This window comes from Cricetulus griseus, chromosome X (assembly GCF_003668045.3).
Source record: "Cricetulus griseus strain 17A/GY chromosome X, alternate assembly CriGri-PICRH-1.0, whole genome shotgun sequence".
Taxonomy (NCBI): Eukaryota; Metazoa; Chordata; class Mammalia; order Rodentia; family Cricetidae; genus Cricetulus; species Cricetulus griseus.
In genome coordinates this window covers 100,897,312-100,909,392 of record NC_048604.1, presented here as the reverse complement: position 1 = coordinate 100,909,392, position 12,081 = coordinate 100,897,312, and the positions used below count along the sequence as shown (strand labels likewise).

General features: G+C 38.8%; 1 pseudogene; it reads right to left on the bottom strand.

Annotated features, from left to right (window-relative positions):
• Positions 1-8,091: 8,091 nt before the first annotated feature.
• On the bottom strand, positions 8,092-9,066 carry LOC100768075 (annotated as a pseudogene).
• Positions 9,067-12,081: the final 3,015 nt, after the last annotated feature.

The following is a 12,081-nucleotide window of genomic DNA, read 5'->3' as shown; positions in this document are numbered from 1 at the left end:
TTATTTTTCTTTCTTTTTTCTGCAGATATTTTTATTTGAATTAGAAACAAGATTGTTTTACATGACAATCCCAGTTCCCTCTCCCCTCACTCCTCTCCTACCACCCCCTCTTATTAGTTTAGTTTTATAAGGCTACCTCTATAGACAAGATAACAAGAAGACTTCTATTTCAGCTGTGGTTTGCAACCCACTAGTTAGGGAGTTAACTAAAAGAAAATGCTCTTTTCTTACTGTCTGGATTTACTGTACTGTGAGCTGTTGGAATGACCCTGTTTCTTATCATTTTCTTAAGAAATGGTATGTGACCTTCAGATAAAGGCATGCAAGATTTTGTGGGTCTTTATAAGCTGGGTAGAACAAAGAGAGTAGGTAGAAGCTAAAGCAGAAGGTGAGGCAGAAGCTGGAGGAGAAGCTGGCAGAAATAGGAAAAATGAAGGAGGAGGAGGAAGAGGAGAAGAAGGAGGAGGAAGAGGAGGAGAAGAAGGAGGAGGAGGAGGAGGAAACAGAATTGGGCAGAGAATTAGAGCCAAGAGGTTATAGACAGTTAGTACAGGACAGAAGAACTAGAATAGAGGCAGAAGAAAAAAAAGTAGAACAATAAAAGACATGCTGAAATATAGTCTTGTGAGCTGATTCATTTCTTTTACCCTTAGACATTTTCCCTCATTGTCTATAAAGCCTTGGCTGGATCCTGAAGGGATCTAAGGGGGCTAGTACCACAAAAGATATAGTTATATACATATATCCATATTTTTAGGTACATACACTTTAAAAGTTTATAGCACAAAACAAATTTCATTATCTATCTATCTATCTATCTATCTATCTATCTATCTATCTATCTATGTATCTATTTGAGACAGGGTCTCATGTAGTCCAGGCTGGCTTCAAGTTTGCTGTGTAGCAGAGGATTACCTTGAATGCCTGTCCTCCTTGCCTCTACTTCCCAAGTGCTAGGATTGTAGGTGAGCATGACTACGCCTGGTTTGTAGTTTTGGAGATTGAACCCAAAGTTTTGTGCATGCTAACCAAGCTCTTTATGAACTACTGCACCCCCAATCTCTTGCAGTCTATGAAATCCTTCATTGTTTGTGAACTCAAGGCTCCACATGTTGAGTTTGCAACAGGGTCCCTGAGATTAAGAAGTTGGTGCCGGGTAGTGGTGGTGGTGTCCGTCTTTAATCCTAGCACCGGGGAGGCAGAGGGAGGAGGATCTCTGTGAGTTTGAGGCCAGCCTGGTCTTGAAAAACAAAAAACAAAAAAAGAAGAAGTTGAACTTGCTTGGAGGGCTTGGCTTGTTCACACAGGGCATAGAGCATTTGTGCAGCCAACAGGTGTCAGTGCTTCTGGAATTGGAGTTTCCTGTCCCTTCTTCTATATGACAATTTTGACTTGAATCCAGCCTTGTAGTCTGTTTGCTAATTTGCAAAACCATGTCTTTCCCGGGTCTCTGTCAATGTCCTAGCATTTCTGTATGGAGTCATTTGCCTGGGCAACTTTTGATTTCTGTTTTAAAAACAAATCAATTGGAAAACTTGCTTACCTGTGGGTTAGACAAACTGCTCTGCTAATTTATGTCAGAAAAATTTCCTAGTGGTGGCTGTTGCCTCAGCAGCTATGCATATCCTATTTATTAAACAAGTTTAAAGGAAAAGAAAAACTGCTCTGTTTTGCTCCCAAGGTTGGTTAATTGGCTCATGCTGTTATCAGGGCTGAACTGTGAATTATAGCTCCCCTCCTGGTGGGATGATATTAATTTTTCTGCAGTCATGGATACATTTGGCTTAACAGTATGATTTTAAAACCAGAGAGCACTGCTTGGCCAAATAACCAGAGTATTGCTCACTGGCTTGGATGGTGGCAAAGCCATATTATTTACATTGGTTCAGAAAGCACTTGATAAAATTGTTCTGTGGCAGAGAAGTTGGATGATTCAGTCAAGCAAAGATTTTTTCCTTGGCTTCATTTCACCAGTAGAAATTGTGAAAGCAAAGATCTGGATTGAGCTATTCTGCTTTAATTTTTGTCCTATAAAACATGGTAATATATCCACTGGTTTTCCAGTAATGTTGGACAAAGCCATACTTGAAATTAGTTCACAGATTCAGGGACAAGAATTCAGAGTGGAGTGGGATAGGCAGGAGATAGTAGAGGGTAGGGAAGTGAGGCAAGGGGAAATCTTTCTTGGATGTTAGAGTGGGATGAATATATTTTGAATGTAGGTAGGACATGAGTTTTTGGGATTCCAAGGAGTGGACTGAATTGAATTCTCTTTGCTAATATGTTGAAGTCCTAACCTACATACCCTGTGAATGTGATATTTGGAAATAGAGTCTTTACAGACATAGACAAGTTAAGATGAAGCCATATTAGATGGACATGGGTTCTACTCCAAAGACCAATATCTTTTTAAGGTGAAGGAAATTTAGACATAGACACGGGGGAGAGCCATGTAATGATGCAGGCAGAGACTGGAGTGATGCAGACAAGTTAAGAAATGGCAACAGTTGCTGGCATCCATCGAAAACAAGAAATGATGATACATGCTCACCCAGAGACTTTCAAGGGAACAGGGATCTGCTTTGTGACACATTGACTTCTGACTTCTAGTCTCCAGAGATGTGCTATTAAAGTGTTGATGTTTGTGATATTTTGTTACAGCAGTCTGAGGAAACCATATATTGGAGGCCCATATGTTGTAAATGAGGACAAAGAAAAATGAGAGACAATATACCAGTTATTGTAAAACACAGAACATCTTTTGAATTAATGATTGCTTTATCTTTTGCTCACAGATAATGTTTATTGTAGAATAAAAATAGAAGTAAGAATAATTCAGGCTGGTGAGATGGCCCAGTGGGGAAAGGCACTTGCTGTATAAGTCTGTTGACGTAAGTTCAATCCTAAGAATCCACATGTATGTATATCCCTTCTTCACATCACATCACACACACACACACACACACACACAACACACAACCCACACACGCTACACACTGAGACGAGAGAGAAGAGAGAGTTAAGAGGAGAGAGAGCAGAGAGCAAGAGCGAGAGAGAGAGAGAGAGAGACGCACACACATTCATTTTATTAGTTCTGTCCCTCTAGAGAACCCTAATATAATAGGCTAATATATTATTGTGCTAAGTCATGGTTTTGGATAGGTTAGCTGTATTAACTAAATCTGTATATAAAAGATCTTTTTGTGTATGTATAATGCGTATGTATGTGTGCATTCGTGTGTGTGAGTGGCGGCATACGTATGCTATCTAACTCATTTGGAGGTCAGAGGACAACCGTGGATGTCAGTCCTCTTGTTGAGACAAGACCTGGGCCCAAGAGCTTCTAGAGGTTCTTATACATGGTAACAATAAATAATGTAGGATGGCTTCAACAGGTGAAGTTGTCTGACACCGGGGCTGGTGACCTCAATTCGGTCCTCAAGACACCTAAATAGTGGAAGGAGAGAACCAGTTCCACAAAGTTCTCCTTGGACCTCCACATGCATGCCATGTGTACTTACATGCATACCATGCACACATGCATGCATACACATGCACACAGTAATCATTAATAAAAATTTAGGACTTGAAAGATGGCCCTAATTCAGTCTCCAGGACCTATACGATAGAATGAAAGAGCTAAGTCCTATAAGTTGTCCTTTGACATCATCTGAGCACTGTGGCATATGTGTACTCACTAAATAAGTACAAACAGTTAAAATGTTAAAAAGGTCTGTTTACATGTATACATATATATGTAAGTACTTTGATCTACATACACACAATATATTATCATATATTGCAGATATGGGTGTGTGCATGTATATATTTCCAACCTATTCTATTTCTCATACTGTCTTCAAGAAATATATCAAATTATATAGGCAGCTTTGAAAGATTTCTGTTGAACTTATAATGGTGTCATGGGTATTTTAATATCATGAAATATTCTTTGAAATGTCCTTTATATGCCCTGAAACTATCATTTGTATTTAATGTTTTCAATCCTTTTGGATGGATATAGCATAATTTGTTTGACTACTTTTATAATGTTAGACATTTAGGTTACATTAACTTGGTTTTTCCTTTACAAATCTTATTATTATTTTAGATTTAATTTTGTTAATTTTATGTGTCTGAGTGTTTTGCTGCATATGTCTGTCTGTGCACCACTTGTGTGCAGTGCCTCAGGGGACCAGAAGAGGGTGTCTGATCTCCCGCAACTGAAATAACAGCCAGTTGTGGCTCAGTGTGTGGGGGCTGGGAATCAAACTTGGATCCTCTGAAAGCACAGCACGTGCCCTCAATCACTGAGCCTTCTCTCTAGCCTCACTTTAGTCTTTCTTAAAATTGGCTTCAACTGGGTTCCTGATTTTTCTTTCCTATAGTAGATTCCAAAATGTGGCTTGATGTTAGAAATAATATCACTCCTTCTCAAACTAACAGAAAAGACTTTTCAACAAGCACTATTTTGAAAATTTGCCACAATTAGCTTAAGATTTGTTTAGAAGTCCCCTAGGGATTCTGGGAAAATTTACATACTGCAATCGCACACAACTATTTGCAGGCCAAAGCTTAGACCAGGCTGATCTGACAGGTTAGAACCTTGGTCATGATGAATGGGATCTATATTCACACCTAAAAATTCTGTGCTTTTTTTTTGGCCTGGTAATGAAACTGGAAATGATATGACTCCAAGATAGATGAGGGAATCCTGGCAGAGATGAGGCACTCTCTGGCACATATCTAGACTGGCCCATCTGCTGAAATTATCATGTCTATGCATGGAGGAACAAACAAATGGAAGCAGGGTACAAGATATGTATAAAATAGGAACTACTAACTTGTAATAAGCTTCATTCACAGCATTTCATGCTATAAAATAGCTAGGATTATATCAGAATTATATCAGATAGCATGGGCAAGAAACAGCATTTTGTTGAAGGGTATGAAACTGTGCTTATATAAATGTCGAACTGTACCTTCCATAATTTGGGAAGGCAGTATTGGATGAATGTTATTGGCCATATATATTTGTAATTGAAAAATAATTCTTATCAGGCTAACTGGCATTTTCATTGAAGTGTAATGATTTTCTTCAGTAATCAAATGTTGGGCATATATTACTTTTAGTTTTTTGCTATTTTTTTTTTGCTGAATAGATACCCTCGTGATTATTATTATGCTGATTAATTTAAAATATACTCTTTAGTGTATGATTATTGCTGAAACACTAGGATTCACTATTGATCTTGATACACTTGGCTTTGCATATAAAATTTTACAACAGATATTTGTATTCAGATGTATTGTAATACCTATCATTCGTAAATCTTGCAAAGGGAGATTGGAATATAATTTGCAAAGTGTTGTTTTCTTCCCCATATTTTTTTTACTGATACCTTGTCATAAGGACACGTTGTTATTTATTTATCACAACTTGAAAATGTAAATGTACCAAAATGCCTATAATAGCTGAAAAGATCTTTCAAGATGAGTTTGGCAGCATTACTGAAAATAATAACAGTCATTTCCATTTATCTCCATTTGTTTGGTACTCCACAGAGTAACTCCACAGTCTTTTGGTCTAATGGACTGATGAGTAATTTCTTACTGTATTTCTCTAGTATCTCTGGGCAGATCACCTAAGCACCTGTTCTTCAATGCATAGATAGTGGAAATCCAAGAGAAAAGCTAGAGCATCATCCTGGTTATTGATGTTCCTGTGAAGCATATGTCCCATTTTTCTGATATATCTCTCTATGGAAGATTTTCATTGGTATTTAGAGGTAAAATTTCCAAATACATGTAAGATTTCTCATCCTTTTTTTCCCACTGACTTCTTTGGAGTTGAAAACTTAGGTATTTTACTGTGATTTTTTTAAACTGTTGCATTTATTTGGGCCTGCAAAAGTCTCTCTCTCTCTCTCTCTCTCTCTCTCTGCTCTCCTCTTCTCTCTTTCTCTCTTTCTCTGTGTGGTACTTGTGTGTTGTGTGTGTGTCTGTGATGTCTGTGCTCTTGTGGGAGTCTGACCTCTCTTTCCACCATTTGGGGTCCAGGGATTGAACTCAGGCCATCAGGCTTGGTGGCAAGCACCTTTACCAGATGAGCCATCTCACTGGCTTAAAGATGACTTTCTCCTTTTCAAATTCTCAACTAGATCTATGAGTTCCCTATCTGCATTGCTTGGCTCTTTTCTGTCACCTTTTGAGCTTACTGAGTAATCTTTGACTTTGTTCTCCCAAGATGCAATCTGTCCCATGGACATCAATTAACAATACTACAGAAGAGATCCCCCTCTTTTTCTAATCAATTTTGCTGACCCATTCAAGGTATTTCCTATTTTTAGGTTTTGTTGGTCATAAAGTAGGAGTTCTAACTGATCCTTTTAGTTTAATTATGTCAGCTTTAAAAAGGATGAGCAGGTCATAGGTCTTCATGTTTTATTACTCCTCAGACAACACTGAAATATCATCTATATATCACCTATTGCCCTACCTTCCCTCATTTTGACAGACAAAATAAAACACCAGCAGTGGTGAGTCATCTGTTTTAAATGCATATAACAGATGGCATGATTTGATCTCCACAGCAAAGAACAGAAACCCAAACTTACTCTTAAGAGGTAGCAGTTGTTTAACTGATGTTCTGCACACTCCAGTGGTATAAATTGCTTCCCAAATGATGTGCCATAAATTGAAATGCTCTAAGATACTATCATCTCAGCTTCTGTTATTTTTTCCCACTAAAATTCGAGGTTTTTTAATCATCAGCTATCATCTTCCTCCTCTTTCAATCTGATAATAATTGGCAGTGGTGTTGGTATTATATGAAGCAACTTAAAGAGATGTAGCTCCTGCCTCTATGGTTTACATTCTAAAAATAGCACTTCACAGTCAAAGGAAAATAGCAGCACATGGAACAATGACATAAACATGTTTTACCAGCTGTTCCTCCTGCTTCTGCTTTCTGTTTTTTTTTAAACTTTTCAGTGAAATATAATTACATACGCTAAAGTTCTCCAATCTTTATGTGCACAATTCAATGAGTTTCCACAATATTCCCCTGTAGCTGGCACTCCAATGTATTAAATTTTCTATTATTTCAGAAAGATCCCTTTCATCTTTATCCAGTCAGTTCTCTTCACCAGACACTTACTGCTCTGATTTTCATTACCACAGATGAGTTTTGTCTGTTCTAGCACTTCATATACACAGAGTGCCATGTATCTAATTTTTCCCAATGTAATGATACTCTTCCATGTTGCCTTATGCACTGCTAGCTCATTCCTGTTTATTGCTGGGTAGAAATTCATTGTACATATAAACCACAATTTATTTTCCATTCTTTTGTTGATGGGCACCCAGTATATTTGTAGTTTTTAGCTACTTTGAATAAAGCTGCAACAAAAATTCTCTACTCAAATGTTTTTGAGGACATGTGCTTTAATTTCTCAAATTTTCAGTTCCAAGGAAGGAAGTAAATGGATCGTGATTAGTTTTATGTTCAATTTTATTAAGAAACATCCATATCAACCATCATTTTAGATTCCAATAAAAGTGAAATAAAGCTCCCATTGCTTTGAGTCTTTACCATTGGTATAGTTTTCTTTAAAAATGTAAATTTGCATGTGTAAATTTGGCCATTTTAGTGAGTATGTCATAGTTTTCATTTGTATTTCTGTGATGTGCGAGCATCTTTTCATACATTTACTGGTTATTGATATACATTCCATTTGTTGTGTTTGTACAAGTTTTTTTAACCATTTTTTGGAGGCTGATGTCTTTTTAAAAATTTTATGTGTAGGAATTATTTACATGTCCTGGATACAACTAAACTATGTATTTCTGTTCTCATTCCAAGTCTGAGCATCATGAATGCTCAGTTTTTTCTTGTCACAATACCGATTGAAGCAGACAGCACATGTCACTTCACCCAAAAGCAGTGTTTTCACTCTGCCCCTTCTTGATGGCTCAGTGGGTCACTAGCAGGATTTTTTTAAGCAGAAGTAAGCTTTTATTTCCATGTTTCTCAAATTAAACTGGCTGAGTTGGTTGCTCCGAGGGATCAAAGAGACCAAATCCCATATCCTAGTCTGACTCCTCCTACTCTTCCTTGGCTTCAGCCTTGGCTGGGGCTGCGGCAGCAGCAGGAGCAGCAGTGGTGGCAGCAGCCGCAGGGGCAGCAGTTACAAATGCAGATGGACCAGCCAAGAAGGCTTTGACCTTTTCAGCAAGTGGGAAGGTGTACTCAGTCTCCACAGACAAAGCCAGGACCTGCTTGTACCCATTGATGATAGAATGTGGCACTGAGGCAACAGTCGGGTAAGCAATCTGAAGACATACACTGGCAATATTTCAGACACCCTCTAGGAAGCGAGAGCACAGAGTCTGCTCTGTGATGTCAAGCACTTCCAGGTTGTAAATGCTGCCATTGTCAAACACCTACTGGATGATCAGCCCAAAGGAGAAGGTGAGATGTTCAGCATGTTCAGTAGTGTGGCTTCACTGGCTCCTACTTTGCCTCCAGTTTTTCTCAGCTGCACATCACTTAGAATTTCAATGTCGCCCCTGGAGATTTTAGTGGTGATGCCTAAATCCTGGAAGAAAGAAGTCTTCTCCGGCCCCAGACCAGTGTTCTGGGCTGGCACAGTGACCTCACATGGGGCGATGGCACCAGCATGGGCAGCAGTTGGCACCTTAATGACCAGCAGCATGTCCCTAATCTCAGTGAGGTCCTCCTTGGTGAATACAAAGCCCACATTCCTCTGGATGTGGGGCAGCAGCTTTTCCAGAGCTGGCTTGTTCTCCAAGTGCCCCCCAATGCCCTTGCGCATCATGGTGTTCTTGCCCATCAGCACCACAGCCTTCCCTCATAGGAGCACTCGGATCTGCTGCATCTGCTTCAAGCCCACATTGTCTGCTCCCACCATGAAGCATTTTGGGTAATCATCCAAAAGTTGAATGATCTTAAGGAAGTAGTTGGACTTCCAGGTCACCCTGTCTTCCCTGGGCATCACGGCGGTGCATCAGGGATTGCCACGTAGGGTTTAAAGACGGTGTCACTCTAATGAGGACGCCTGGCGAGAGGACAGATGTTCATTTTTTAATGGTCTATCTTTTCTAACAGTTTTATTGTTAATCTATTATATTCAATGCCACTTTCACATTGAAATAATATTCTATATGGTTCAATATTGTTAAGATTCTTTTTTATATAAAATTGCATTTAGTGTGTGTGTGTGTGTGTGTGTGTGTGTGTGTGTGTGTGTGTGTGTGTGTGTGCGCGCGCGCGCGCGCGCGCGCGCCAAGAAAGATGGCTATAGATACTTGGAGATAGAATATAAGTTGTAGAAAGAGATTTCCTCTGAGGTGAGAAAGTGAACAGCTCATAATTTTTGAGATAGTAGCTGACAGGTAAAGTAAAATAATTAAAAAACAAGCACAGCAAAGTGGAGATCTTTAAATTTTTTAAGGGCCTCGAGCAAAGACTGGCATTGATATTTCATTGGTTTTCTCTGAATGTGGCAATATTGCAGTCTGAATCATACAAATATTAGTTTTTATAGGGTGTCCCTTAACTTGTATAGGTGTAGACTAAAACAAGTGTGCATAGATCAGTAGAATTCAAATTAGTAATCTTATAAAACTAAGTACATGAAGTTATGCTGAGACAAATGTACATTTATCTCTAACATTTGAAAAACATTAATGACACGTTTTACTTATTTACTACTTTATAATTAAAGAATAATAGAACATCATGTAGGTCATAATTCCTCATTGCCATTGTTTCCTAACAATGGACATCTTAATTACTAACCTACTATTTTAATGAAGTAATCAGTTTGGGATGGACTTCAAGATATAATAGTGAGAATTAGAAAATTAATTTAATGTATTCTGATTTCATTTAATGTGAAGTATTGTAAGTTGGCATGGCTAGAAAGAGAATTCAAGCAATGTATCACTTCTATTACTCATTTCCTTCTCTCCACTCTTACCACTTTTCTGTTTTAAATTGCTTTAAAAATTTTGCTTCTATAGTTTTTGATGAGGCTGGCTCGCTTTTGTTTATGAAGGTCTGAGGCATCATCTTCTGATTTCCGATTACTCCTTGACAATGAATCTAGCACTTAGTTATATCATGCTATGAAGATTATGCCCAATAAAGTCTCAGGTTCTGGAAAGCAATACATTAGAAAACAGCAATTCCATTAGTGAATCTCCTTAGCACAAATTATTATTACGATATTAAATTTTGCCCTTATACACAGTACAAGGATACAGGAGGACTCAAAAGTCACACATGGGCTAACTGCTGTCATTTGAACATTAGGGCATGTCACTGGGAAGAAGTCAGATATGCTTATCACCACACTGAGTTAAACACTGTCACTCTGGGAAATTGCTTGGAAACCAAAATGATTGGAAAAAATAAAATACCACCACAACAAAAAGGACGGATATGAGAGGAAGAACAGCTTATGGTTTAACAATAACACTGATAAGCTGCAATGTGCCATATTAAACTTTTTGGATGAATTAAATAACAATATAAAAATTTGAAAAAATATCTCAGACTTTGTGGACATTTAATAACATGTTAAAGGGAGAATTCTCTGATGCTAGTATGAGGACTTCAGACAAAATTTTTAAAGGTTTTTTTTTTCTCTTTGGTACTCTGTAAGGGTGTATCAATACTGGCACAGTTTGAATATGGGTGTTTTCTTTTTTCTTGTAATGTGTCCTTTTAAAAATATTCTTTGATAATTTCATGCACATATATAGTGCATTCTGTTTACTCTTATCCCATTCTCTTTTATCTCCCTTCCACTATTATCATTTTCCCACCTCCCCACAAGCCCCACCCCTGTTTCTTATATTCATGTCCTTTTAATCTTGCTGTGTGACTTTTTATCAGGATTGTTCTTGTGGGCACCAGTTTGAAACTACTCATTGGAACCTTGTGAGTTCACTCTTTGGTGCACAAGTGTAGCAGTGACTTTCCCTCCTCTAAGAGGTAATTTCCTAATCACGTATTGAATACTTGCTTATGTGTGTTAATGGCAGGGAGCTACATTTATTCAGGAGGTAATATATTGGCCATTAAGTATTTTGGGACCAATGAAATCTAAAAGGAATGCATTTCAGATCATAGATTCATTTATTCATCTCATGTGTAACACGAAAAATAAATGACCCAGAGACTGATATTGGGGTTTGAGCTTCAAGCTGAAGATCAGAAAAGCAAAGCAGCCGGCCACTACTAGTACTAGCTTCTTCTTCCTCTTCTTCCTCTTCCTCTTCCTCCTCTTCCCCTTCCTCCTCCTTCTCCTCCTCCTCCCCCTCTTCCTCCTCCTCCTCCTCTTCTTCTTCTTCAGATTTTTTATTTGAATTAGAAACAAGATTGTTTTACATGTCAATCCCAGTTCCCTCTCCCTCCCCTCCTCCCCTACCACCCCCACCCCAATGAAAACCTTACCTATCACATATCCTTTCTGCTCCCCAGGGAGGGTGAGGCCTTCCATAGGGTGTCATCAGAGTCTATCCTATCCTTTGGGATAGGGCCTAAGTCAACCCCCATGTGTCTTGGCTCAGGCTGTATTCCTCTATGTGTAATGGGTTCCCAGAGTCCACATCTACGCTAGGGATAAGTACTGAACTACTACAGGAAGTCCCGTAAATTTCTGAGGTTTCCTCACTGAAACCCATGTTCTTGGGATCTGGATCAGTCCCATGCTGGTATCACAGCTGTCAGTCTGGGGACCAAGAGCTCCCTGATGTTCAGGTCAGCTGTTTCTGTGGGTTTCACCAGCCTGGTCTGGACTCCTTTGCTCATCATTCATCTTTCTCTGTAACTGGATTCCAGTTCAGTTCAGTGATTAGTTGTGGGTGTCTGCTTCTACTTCCACCAGCTGCTGGATGAGAGCTATGGGTGGCATATAAGTCACTCATCAATCTCATTATCAGGGGAGGGCATTTAAGGTAGGCTCTCCTCTGTTGCTTAGATTGTTAGCTGGTGTCATCTTTGTAGATCTCCAGACATTTCCCTAGTGCCTTATTTCTCTGTAAACCTAA